The sequence below is a fragment of the Culicoides brevitarsis genome, chromosome 1 (assembly GCF_036172545.1).
Source record: "Culicoides brevitarsis isolate CSIRO-B50_1 chromosome 1, AGI_CSIRO_Cbre_v1, whole genome shotgun sequence".
NCBI classification, from domain to species: Eukaryota; Metazoa; Arthropoda; class Insecta; order Diptera; family Ceratopogonidae; genus Culicoides; species Culicoides brevitarsis.
Genome location: NC_087085.1, coordinates 2,796,398 through 2,810,097, shown reverse-complemented (window position 1 = coordinate 2,810,097; position 13,700 = coordinate 2,796,398). Strand labels below are relative to the sequence as shown.

Here is a 13,700-nt window from a genome sequence, read left to right as displayed (position 1 = left end):
AATGTATAAGCCTCAAAATTATTTGAATCAATTTATTTCGAATTATTTTCGAAAATTTGAACTTCGAATTATTTTCGAAAATTTGAACTTCGAACTATTATCGAAAATTTGCTAAATATTTTAAAAAATTTGTAAACTTCGAATTGCTTTCGAAAATTTTAGCTTCGAATTAGTTTAAAAAATTTGATATTCGAAATATTTTCGAAAATTTGTTATATCGAAAAAAAAATAAAATAATTAATTCAAAATTAAATAGATTTTAATTTTTAAAAATAATTTAAAAATTTTGTTCTTGATAATTATAAAAATAATTTTTCATAAAATTTATGTAATTTTTTTTAATATTTTAATTTTAATTGCCCATTACACATTTTTCCGATCCGTCCTTGAACTGTATCGTCATTTCCTTCGACAAACGGAACCTCACCTGACAATATTACTTAATGATGTATGTAAAAAGGGAGTTTTTCCTTCGTCATTCGGTGTGCGTCGACTGAGTGATTGACACAACAGCACTAAATTGTGAATGATAAATGATATTTCCCTTTTTCGGGTTTTTATTTTTAACTTTGCCGAATGATATCTCATAGCTCATGAGGAGGCGTCTCCACACTGTCAAGGCTTTTGTGCAGCTTAAAAATAAATTAAATTTACTTTTGCACGAGTGACTTTGGTTTTGTTTGTGAAAAATCCTGCCCTTTGTGAGGAATAATAAAATAATAATCATCATGAAAACCTTCATTGTCAGGTACGTCAAAAAATTAATGAGACCTACAAAGCTCTTTATTTATCAAAAAAAATAAAGTCCGCAAAAAATGAAAGTTGTGCAGAGGGAAAATGAGAAGGAATAGTTTTCAAAAGGATTTCCCTATTAACTTAATATCCTTTAATAATCCTAGAAGATTTATATTCATATTCGTATGTGAAGTACAGACAAAAAAAAAAAAAAATAAAACAACCCATGAAAAACCAGATGTTCTCTCTTTTTATTTTATTTTATTTTACGGGTATGACCAACCTCGTACCTTCAGAAAAACGCATCATTTTGTGAAACTTGAAAAAAGAGAAGGATTTTTTTTTATTATGCTCCGCTTTTTTTTACAAAAATGTCTGAAATATAAATAATAGTGCGGTCGACATAAGGCTCTTGTACCACATTTGGATATGAATATGATGTAATAGCGAATGAAATAAAATTCAAAGCACATAAGATGCTTTCTCGAAACAAAAAAATAAAAAAAAATCTGTAATAATTCTCATATATATCTGTCTGTTTGGTGAATTTTTTTGTGGCTTTTCTTTCATTTCATTTTCTTCGTTGTTAATGTGTCCACATATAAATAATCGACTTCCTCGTCAATTACGATTGTTATCCCTTTTTTCGATTGTTCTGTTATTTTTCTATTTATTTATTTATTTATTATTTGCAGGAAGAGCAAAAATTTATCGTTTTCAGACAAGACAAATAAACAGAAAAAAATGAACAAGTTTCGATTTTTTTCTGTATTAAAAGGGATTTTTGTTTGAGTTATGGTTCTAACAAATACGGAAATTTGCCCTGATAGAAGTTTTTTGGTAAGTTTTATTTTTCTGTATTTTTGTTATAAATATTTTTTTATTAGATTTTGTTTGAAAAAATAAAATAAATAAGTTAAAGTTTATAAAGTTTTATAGAATTAATAAAAAAAAATATTTAAAAGTTTTTATTTGAAAAAATTGAAAAAAATTAAAAATTAAAATAAAAATAAAAATTATTTTTAAATTTATTTAAATTTTTTAATTTTAAATTAAATTAATTTTTTTTTTTCATTTTATATTTTTAATTTAAAAAAAAATTATTTTATAAAAATTTTGATTTTTTTTTTGTAATTTTAAAAAATTAAATTATTTATTTTAAAATTAATTTTTAAACTTTTCAGAAATAAATTATGAACTATAAATTTTTATTTTTCAAAAAAATTTTTTTTTAATTTTTATAAAAATTTAAAATAAATATTTTTTTTAATTTTAAAAAATAATTTTTTGTTATTTTTTAAAAAAAAAATTAAATTTTTTAATTTTACGTTTAAAAAATAATTTTATTTTTTTGTATATTTTTAATTTTTAAATGATTTTTTTGAATTTCAAGAAAAAATTAATTGAATTTTTGTAATTTTTAATTTAATTGATTTTTTTTTAATTTATAAAAAAATAATTTTAATATAAAATTATTTTTCAGATTTAAAAGAAAAAAATTCATGAACTATAATTTTTTGGAATTTAAAAATATAATAAATTTTGTTATAAATTTTTTTTGCCACAAAATTTCTTTCTGAGCACGGAAAAAATATGCACACGGTAATAACGAGGTACCGCGTGCGGAAATACATCGGCAATCATATAAATATGGTAACGGCGAATAAGACAGGAAAAATTAGAATCATACATGGAATAATAATGATGAAAAATATATATATTATTACTTTTTCATTATTTATATATTTATCATGGATGCGTGAATTTTTTTCTTCTTTTCACGCACGTTTGATGTAGTAAGCCACCAATTTAAGATACCATTTTTATATTTTTTCCATATTGATCCGTTAAGCTACCCTCTCCTCATTCTCTTCATTAGAATTCCGCTGGTAACACTTGCTGGCTCTATTTTTATTACACAAACAGCCTCATATAAAATAATAATTTTTTATATTGCACAAAATTTCATTTGTTAATAACCGCATAAATATTCTAGCCTAATTTACATAAATCGCTGCGGTTTTATTCATAAATATTTTTTTTTTTTGCGTGTAAACATTAGGTTGGCAATTTTTATTTATTTTACGCAAGTTTGCGGCAAAAGATTTTTTATTTGCACACCCTATTAATTTCTTTACACCCGCAAAAAAAAATGAAATAAATCGAACGGAATCCAGCTCCGAAAATAAACAGCTTTGACTTTCACATAAATTTATTATGTTCAATATTTGTTTTCAATAATATTATTATAATACGGTCTTTTTTTACGACTTTATGTGTAGGTAAACCAGCGATTTGAGCCGAAAATAAAAATATTGATTCGTAAATCAAACATGAAAAAGACGAAGAACTTTCCGAAAATAAATACTCAAAGTTATTTGTTTGATCAACAATTTTTTTTCTGTTGATATATGTGCTCTTTAAAGATATTTTTTTTTTTGGTTTTAGGCATATCATCATTTTCTGTGATTTGAAGGATACGAACATTTTTTAAAGCAAAAATTTTTTAATAAAATTTAATTTTTTTTTTTAAATTATTTATTATAAAATAAATAAAAAAATAAAATTAAGGAAATAAAAATTTCAAATTAATAAAAAAAAATATATTTAAGTTAAATTTATAAAAAAAAAAATTTATTAAAATAAAATTTGAATAAAAATTTATTTTAAAAAAATTAAATAAAAAATTAATTTTAAAAAAAATATAAAATTTAAATTTTTAAAAAAATTTTTCTAAAATGAAATTTTAAAAAAAAAATTTTAAAAAAATTAAATAAAATTTATTTTAAAAAATTATTTTTCAAAAAATTAAAATAAAAAATTATTTAAAAAAAATAAAAAAAAAATAAATTAAAAAAAAATAAATTTAAAAAAATAAATTAAAAAAAAAATTAAATTAAAAAAATTAAAATAAAAAATTAAAAAAAAATAAAAATTAAATTTTTATAAAAAAAATTAAAAATTAATTAAAATTTCTTTTAATAAAAAAATTAAAAAAAATTTAAATTAATTTTCTTTATAAATTTTTAAACTAAATTTTTTAAATTATTTTTAAAATCAAAAAATATTAAAAAAATAAGCTAAAATTTTATTCCAATTAATCCAAACCAAGCATAAAAAAATCTCAGGGCTCTTAAGCTCTTCTCCATAAATCCATCACTGACAATTACCCGAAGTCACATTATTGCTTATAACTTCTCAAAAAAAGTGTCAAGTGAACTCAAAAAAAAATTTCATATACGAATTCTTGTCACCTACAATTTCCGACACCCACAAATGTCACCCAACATCGTTAGAAAGAAGCAAAAAAAAAAAATTGAACACCTGTCACATATTTTTCGGGATCTCAACTCGATGATAAATTACATGATAAGATGTAATTGACAGAAAGACGAAATACGGGTCGGTTTACGTTGCGATTCCCAAAAGTAGAGCAAATTACGGTTTTCCTCGAAAAATGGCACACCTGTTTATTTATTTCTGTACGTTTCGTGGAAAAGAAATAGAAATTTGATGAAAAATCAAGTTTTTTTATTTTAACAATTGAACAAACAAACGAAATTAGACGAAAAGTATCAATTTTTCATTTAATTTTTTTTTTGTATTAAACTTTTTTTTTCTATAAAGTAAAAAAAAAAATAAAAGGGGGTTTCTACAAAAGAAATAAAATAAAAAAAAGAGTCGAAAAGTACATTGTATCAAATTTGTCAAACTGTTTGCTTTTAACTTTGTTTCCAATATGAAAATTTTTGTGGTAAAGGAAAAAAAATTGTAACGCAGAGAAAAAAAAAGTTTCGACGTTAGACTCGAATAAATAAAATATTCAAAAAAAAAAAAAAAAAAATGTTACAATTTTTTGACATAGTCTGTCGTTTCAAAATTACACTTGGAACATGTTTATTGTCGGCGATGGCGTGGAGGAAGCGAGCAACGGACATAATTTATGCGAAAAAAATAGTTTTTTTTCGACAAGGTTTTTATTATTGCATTTTTTGTAGGCACACAACTCGGCATGTCGCCTGAAAATTGCCTGAAAATTTGTACAGCTTTTGTTGCAGTAGATAAAAGGAGAAAAAAATAATTGCGATAAATATTTAAAAAAAAAATACAATTAATTTTAGTGCCACGAAAATTTTTACGTACACATAAAATTTATCACAACGACGATAAGGTTAACCAAATGTAGGAATAAAACAAAAAAATACAAATAAATATTCAATTGAATTTTTTCCCAATTTTTTTTTTTTGTTAAATTGTGTTGCGAAGTGTAAATAAACCATTGAAAATGTGGTTTTTTGATGGAATCCTTATTTACGGAGTTAAAATTACACAAAAATGTTATTAATTTCATTATTTTTTTTTTTTTTGAATTTTCTTCGACATTAAAATAAAATAAAAAAAACAATAAATCAGCAGAAAATATTCAGCGTCTCTGGATAAACTCGATAAATCCAAAGCAAATTCGTCGAAAAATCGTCGTGATTTATGATTTTTTATTTCTCGCACTTTTTTTCTCTCTCTCTCGTGTGGTAACTGATAACAAAAAGCGCCACACACACAAAAAAAAAAGTTCGTTGAATGGAACGGCATTTTTCACTTATTTTTCATTCATTTACACAAATACTTGAAATTTCCATTTAGGATTATTTATTAAAAAAAGAGATCCGAACGTGTTCGTGAAAAATGTGAAAAATGAATGGAATGTGCCAGAAAGCGAGAATATTAGTAAATAAAAAGTTCAGAGCATAAAAATCATTTTTCAAATCAAAAAAATGTTAAATAAGACAAAAAATGTGAATGAGTGAAATATTTGGAATATTTAACCGACCGTCGCGAGTCAAGTGAAAGCCATGCAAATATCAAGTTGTAAATAAAAAAAAAATAAAAATAAAGGAAATTAGTATTGATTTGTTTTTGTCTATATTTCAATATATGCTCGAATGTGTGACGAAGCTGATAATAATAAATGTAAATGAGTTATACACGCGCGCGCTTAGTTTTTTTTTTGTGAAACGGATGTAATGCTTTATCATCATCGTACTACTGCCATGCGAGTATTCATGAATGAATTAAAAAAAAATCCGAAATGAGAAAGCAAAAAAAAATGTGTTAAGTTTATTAACAAAAAAAAAACACATGAATGAAAAAAAAGAGCTTCGTGGGTGTTTTTGTTGTTTCTCTTTAAATTTCGTTAGAACAACGTCTGTCAACAATCAACAAAAAAAAAATGAGATGAGCTATAAAGAGGGCAATAAGGCACTATTATAAGAAAATTCAACATCTCATTAAAAACAATAAAGCCTCATCTTATCATCATCATCTCTCTCGAGTGTAAGATTTTAGGGATTTTTTCATGTTTTTTTCTACTTATAATAATTAGCAAAGGAGGCAAGAGAGAGAAAGAAAGAACTTTTAAAACGAGATTTTTTTTTTACAAAATTTCGGATGAGAAAAAATATGAGATTTTAGCGGAAAATGATGTCTGTCCTTTTAAATTAAAAAAAAATTATTTAAAATGTGCATTGGGGTTAAAATTTTAAATTGTTACGTGGCTAAAATTTTTATAAAAAAATGAACATTTATTTTTCGAGTTAATATAAACCAAGTTTAAAACTTAAAAAAATCGTAAGATTCAGAATTTGCATTGGGCAAACATTTTAAAATGTGCATTAGGTTTTTTCATGTGGTTAAAATTATCAAAATTTGATTTTCATATGATTTTTATATCACAAAAAATTTTTTGACCAAAGCACATTCTTAAATTTCTCTAAATTTACATTTTTAAATTCTCAAAAATAATCAAAATGTACATTGGGCAAATTTTCAGAATGTGCATTGGGTTAAAAAATTTATTTCAAATTACTTGACGTATTTATTTCGTGTATTTTTTGAAATTTGTGCCCAATGCAAATTTTTGATCTTTCATTTTTCGAAAATATTTAAAATTTGCATTGGGAAGAAATTTTAAAATTCGTATTAGGTTTTTTCATGTTGTTAAAATTATCAATATTTGATTTCTATCTAAATAACTTTCATATAATTTTTATATCACGTAAGCAATTTTCAGAATTTTCACCCATAGCACAATCTAAAATTTCTTCAATAGTTCAAATTTCTTCTAAAATTCAAAAATTGTCAAAATGTACATTGGGAAAAATATCAAAATTTGCATTGGGTCAAAAATTCAAAATTTGATTTCAAATTAATTCAAAAAATGAATAACTCTATGTACATTTGGAAATTCTTACCCAATGCAAATTTTTAATTTTTGCAGATTCAGAATTTGCATTGGGAAGACATTTTAAAATATGCATTGGGGTTCCTCAAGTGTTTAAAAAATTATCAAATTTGTTTTTTATTTATGCAATTTTGATAATCAAGTTTTGAGTTTTTACCCATAGCACATTCTAAAATTTCTTTTAATGTACATTTTTTAACTTTACGAAAATATTTAAAATGTATATTGGGCAAAATATTAGAATGTGCATTGGGTCAAAAATTTCAAATTACTTAATATCGACTTAATATAATTTTTTAAATTTCGTTATTTGTGCCCGATGTGGATTTTTAAATCTTCAAGATTCATTTAAATTTTGCATTGGGAAAAATTTCAAAATGTGCATTGGGCTTTTTTACGTTATTTTCAAAAAAATTAAAAATACGTTAAAATAAATTTTCAAACGACAACTTTCTCTACCTTCTTAACTACAAATCCAAAGGCAACACAGTGAAAAAGAAAAGTCTAAAAAACAAACATAAAGAAACCCAAAAAAAAGAAGGAAAAAGAAATTGATACGGAAAAAAAGTTTGACAGCACACCTATTTATTATATGCCGTGTTATGGTTGTTAGTGTCGAAGCACGTTTGTGCCATGAATGTGTTGAGTTGTGCGGTGTCTCTTACTCCCTCCTGCATTGCAACACTGTGTTACGAGGATATTTAAGTTTTTCTTTCGTTTTCCTCTTTTGAGCTCTCTCTCGTCGTTTGCCTTCTTCTTCCAACCAACCACATTTGATAATAATAATAATAATTTAAGTAGCAATTTTCTTTGCTTTTTTAAGCAGGAGTTCTAGTGTGAAATTTGTATTCCTCTGTGAGATGTGTGAGTGTGCTGCGGAAAAATGTGAGGAAAAGGAAAATAAAACAGAAGCCACGCGTAATGAAAACTTAAAACATTTATTTCATTTAATCTTTTCGTTCTGTTTTTTTTGTCGTATTTTTTTTTTTTCATAGAAAAAATGGACGAAGGATTTTTAATTTATTTTTTTAAAAAAAGGAGGAAAATTAAACACACCATTACTTAATTATATTGACTTTACTTTGAGAAAGGTGTGAACAAAATTGTGGTCGTTTCATCGCGCGAAGACAAACCACGATCTGCAGATAAGACAAACAAGCAGAAAAAAATTAAATGAACTTTTTTTTCTATTCTTCCGCTGCATCGTCGCTCGTCGTCGTGCTCATATGATATGCATCATAAAAATAATTTTCATTAAGTTTAACAATGCATGCGATGGCATCATGCATCCACACACACATTTCCTACGCTCAAAGAAGCATGTTGATTGCTGCCATGAGCTGCGAGTTTTTTGAAGGAAAACAAGTGCCTGCGATCTGAATGAATGAATGAATGACGAACGTTGAGCGAACACGTTGACGATGGATGGATGATGATGAAATGAAGCTCTATGAGCGTTTTTTTCCAAAGTTTTATAATTATTTCTTGAAACTTTTTTTTTTTTTCATTATTATTATTTTTTTGTGTATTATCTCTCTCATTCTTGTTTTTGTACTGAAAAAAGGGGCGACCAGAGGAAATGCATTAATACGTATGTGCAGTGTATTATGCAATTGACTGAAAACGAACGAAGAATAAATTCTCGTTATTATTAATATTATTATGATTTATACAAACGTTCGTCGTATATGCGATGGTGTCTGACTTCTTCTCTATCTATCTTTGCGCCATAGACACGAACGTTCAGACGACAGGATAGATTGTTTGCATCATTATTATTATCATCATGCGATCAGCAACTGGCACAGATGATTGCATGATGATAAAGGAAATAAGATTATTTTTGTATTTGCTGCCATTTCGCTTGAAATTTATGCCGCATTCGGAGGAAAAGCCGATCGAAGGGCTTAAAAATTGTTTTTTTGGGCATGAGGAGTATTGAATTGTGAAATGAGGAGTACAAAAATGTAAAATTTTAAAATTTTTACTTAAAAAAGTGTCAAATTTCATGAAAAATTTAAAAAATCACTTTGAGGCGTACAAAAATGTGAAATTTGAAAATTTTTAGTTAAAAAAGTATCAAATTTGATGAATTATTTGAAAATATGAAAAACTTGAGGAGTACAAAAATGAGAAATTTGTTTTTTTTATGAAGAATAATAGTTATTAATTCATAGAAAATATGAGATATGTAATTACTTTTTTAAAAAATTTGAAGACAAGTCATCAAATTCAATTCAAAAAAATGTTTAAAATTTTCCTTGAGGAGTATGAAAATGAGAAAAATTGTGAAATTTTACAAGAAAAGTTCTCAAATAACATAAATTATCTGAATATTGGTATGAGGAGTACAAAAATGTGAAACTTTTTAATAATTTATTTAAAAGTGTAATATGAGGAGTACAATTTTGTGAAATTTGTCTTTCGAAGGATAAAAATTCGTGATTCATGAGTATTAAAGATATGTAATTACTTTTTGACAATTTTTTGAAGAGAAGCTATGAGCCTAAATTAATGAGAACGTTCAAATTTTTTTTCATGAGGAGTATGAAAAAGAGAAAATTTTATTTTAATTTTTATTATTTTATTTTCATTTATTTTTAAACTTTATTTAAAAAAAAAAATGTAAAAATTGAGAAAAATATCAATAAAAATGATTTTTCGAAATAATCATATGAAATGAGGAGTAAAAAAATGTGAAAATTTTTCATGAGGTGTTTTAAATTGTAATTTTTTGAACATTATTTTTTCTGAAATTTATCTGATTTTTTTATTTAATTTTTTTTTCACATTTTCATACTCCTCATGGCAATTTTTTCAAATTTTCGGAGTATTCAAATTTTATTGATTTCTATTTTTGTTTTATTTTTAACTTATTTATTAATGTAACCAAAATATGTAAGTTTTAAATAAAAAAAAAAAAATAGAAATCAATAAAATTTGAAATTTAATGCGAAAATATTGCCATGAGGAGTATGAAAATGTGAAAAAAAATAAAATTTGATAAATTTCAAATAAAATAATGTTCAAATAATTTTCGCCTATCAAAAATTGCCCACAAACCATATTTTCTAAACCAAAAAAATGCTTTGAATCAATCCATAATTTTATAAAATATTTTTCGTTTCGTGTACTTGAACAACCTCTATTTAATTTTAAGTATCAAATTTATGGCATATTTGATTTCAAATTCTATACAACTAACATGATAATAATATAATATAATAATACTAATAAATTTTACACTTAAAAACGTCTCTTTTCAAACAACATTCCATTCGCACATACGTCGCTCGTCGTCGCAGAGTGAAAATATGCAGACACTATTAAAAGTTTTTCGAGTACGGCGTTCATCATCGTTCCATTCATTATTATTATTTATTTAGATTTATACATGTTATAAATAAATGTTGAGTTTGATTGGGACAAATAACTCTCTAATAATAATGACAACAATAAAAATAATGTCAAACAAAACAGGTGCTCGCACTCTCTCTCGCAAAATTTTTTTTTCTGCAATTAGTGACGTATATAGACATATTTCCGGTTCACTTTTTTTTCGTCGTATTTTTATTTTACGTGCGCAAAAATAGACATGTGAGTTGCCTTTGCACTTTTGTTTCGAACATGGTCGGGTTTGGGTGAAAAATATTATACATTATTACCAAATTAGTACATGTGTCTGAGTCTGTGTGTTTATTTGACACGTGGGTGACATCATGTCACATTCTCTCTCTCGCACACACATTCAAGAACGGCAAATCATCATTAAAAGATTGTTTTTTTTTGTCGAGTATCGGAGTTTTTTCATGAATGAAAAAAAAAATTGATATTAATTTGTGGGCGGCAAATGGTCTCTCTGTGTTCGACAGCCATGTGTTTCGTTAAAAACGAGTAAGAGAGGTAGGTGTCTGAGTAAATAATATGTTATGTTGTTGTTTTTTGGGTGTCGCATAGATAGATGATTATTAGTTCATTAAATTAAAATTTGTTCGTTCGCCCCCCTTTTGGGTGCTTGGAAATTATTTTTTCCTTTTCGGGAGATGTTTTCGTGTTTTTTATATTTTTTAATTAATTAATTTTAATTTATTTAAATAATTATAATTTTTTAAAATTAATATTTTAAAATTTATTTATTTTGAATTAAATTTTAAAAAAATTATTAATTTTTCATTAAATAAAAAAAAAATTTTTCAATTAATTTTTTTGTAAAAAAAAATTTTTTTTTTCGATTTGCAAAATTTTTTTTTATAAATTTAATTATTTTTAGAATTTTTATAAATTAAATAAAAATAAATCCTTAAAAAATATTTTTAATAATTTTTTTTTTTAATATATTTAAAAATTTTATCTTGATAAATTTACAAAATCATAATTTTTATTTTAAAAAAATATTTGATTAATATATTTTTTTTCAAAATTAATTAAAAAAAATATTTTATAAAAGTAATTATTTTATAAATTATAATTAATAAAATTTTTAAATAAAAAGAAATTAATTTATAATATTTTAAAAATCTTTTATTATTTTTAATATTTAAAAAAATTTTTTATTTTTTTTTAAATTAAAATTCAATTAATAAAAATTTTTTTTAATTTTATTATTAAAAATAATTTAATAAAAATAAAAAAATTAAATTTTTAAAAATAATAAATTGTAAACATATTAAAAATAATAAAAGATTCAATAAAATTTTTTTTCAAAAAAATTTTTTTTTATTAAAATATTTATATATTTTTATTATATTTTAAAATTTTTATTAAATTATTTTTTTTGGTTCTTTTTTTCAAAAATAAAATTTTTAATATTAATTTCTTTTTTTGCCAATATATTTTTTTTAAAACATCTGAAAAAGATTAATTACCGTCACTCAATACTCAATTTTACGAGATTTCATGATTAACTTTTAATGAATTACTTCGTTGATGGATATATAATAAAATTTAAAAAAAAAAAACGAGAGAAAGATTATTATCATCATGATATCACAATGTACGAATACATTTATTATAATAACATTGAGCTTACCCAATTGTTTTATGCTTCGGCACCTGTCTTTTCGTGCATTCATCATTATTATATTCTTAATTTTTTTCGTGCACGTTCGAAAATCTTTCTCATTGCTTAATTAGTATACGACTCAGGCAGGCACAATAATTATGAAAAAATATAATTTACAACATAATTTAACTAAAAACTTTTTTTTAGCATAAAAATCATAAGATAATCAATCCGAAAGACGTCGAAGTGAAGCAATTATCGATGGCGCTCATACATGAATTATTTTTTTTTTAAATAAAAATATGAACAAAATCACATGTGCTTTCACTCAAGCGTTTATTAATTAAGATTTCATTGCCTCGTTGAAATAAGTTAACCTTATTCATCGTTTTTTTTCCATATCCGTCTTCGTCTTCTTCTTCTTTTGTTTTTTTATGATCGCAAAAATATGCAATTTAATAAAAATAATAATAAATATATAAATATGCATTTAACGACCGGAATCAATTCTCATATGAATTGAATTTTTTTTTTATTTAATTTTTTATTATTATATATATTAATATATATGTTTATAAAATATACAATGTTGCATACATAGAAAAAAAAATAATAATAAAAAATAATTTATTTATTATATTCTAAATGATAGTTGTTAGAAACATTGTTGCAAAGATAATTAATAAAAATGTGTAACAAGATTAATGAACTCAACATATATAAAAAGTTACAAGAAATAGAATTTTATACATGTTATATTATATATATGATAAATTGTTGCTTTAAAAATCGCAAAAAAAATTTTTTGTCTATTTCTTGTAAGAAATAATAAAAATAATAGGTACAAATAACTAATTTTCTGGAGCAAAAGAAAAATTGCAATTTTTTATTAACAGTTATCTATAATAATAATTCATTCTGTTCATTGATTGAAACATAAGTTAATCGTTTTTTAGTATAAAATAAAAAAAAATAATAATAAAAAAATGATCGTTGTTCAATTAATTAAACAACTTAAAAATGCTTATAATATGTTATCATCATGCGATATATAAACGGTACTTTTTATGATGATAATAATAAATTAATGAAAAATTCTTTATTTTTTTTTATATTTAAAAAAAATGTTAGAACGGAAATATTGGTTTTATATTTTTTTTCTTGTAAAATTAATAATTCTTAAAGTATTAAATAATTTAATATTCCGGAAATTCCCTTCTTCTTTATTATTAAATATTTTATATATATTTTCACATATTTTTTTTTCTCGGTAAAAAAATTCAAGAAATTCATGCAGTAGTTATCATTTAATAATATTATTTTCATACGTACCTTGAATAATAATATCTTCTCTCAAATGATTATCATGTGCTAAATGTAGTCGGGGAAAAAATGCCAGTTCCGCTTTTGAAGTCGTTTCATGTAGCATACTGTATATGTTTCATATTAATATTATTAATGTTATCAAATACTTTTTTTTTTTGTATTTTGTATTTTATTAAAAAATTATACGAAAAATATTCCTTTTACGAACAAAAAATATATATTAATAATAAAAAAATTATATATATAGAACTATAAAAATATTACATAATTCGGTTCTTTTTTTTATTTTTTTTTTAATTTAATATGTGTATTATCACACATACACAGTTTCTTTTTTTTTTTTGATATCACTCTGGAGCAATTTTATTATTATCATATTAATATTAATAAATTTTTGTA

At 23.2% G+C, this 13,700-nt stretch overlaps 1 long non-coding RNA gene across 2 annotated transcripts in view; it reads right to left on the bottom strand.

The window, feature by feature from the left end:
* LOC134827256 (uncharacterized) overlaps positions 1-13,436 on the bottom strand; it is a 52,115-nt gene extending 38,679 nt beyond the window's left edge. For both annotated transcript variants that reach the window (XR_010161761.1, XR_010161760.1), the window contains exon 1: positions 13,308-13,436. This is a non-coding gene — a long non-coding RNA (uncharacterized LOC134827256). The remainder of the gene's footprint in view (positions 1-13,307) is intronic.
* Between the last annotated feature and the right edge of the window lie 264 nt (positions 13,437-13,700).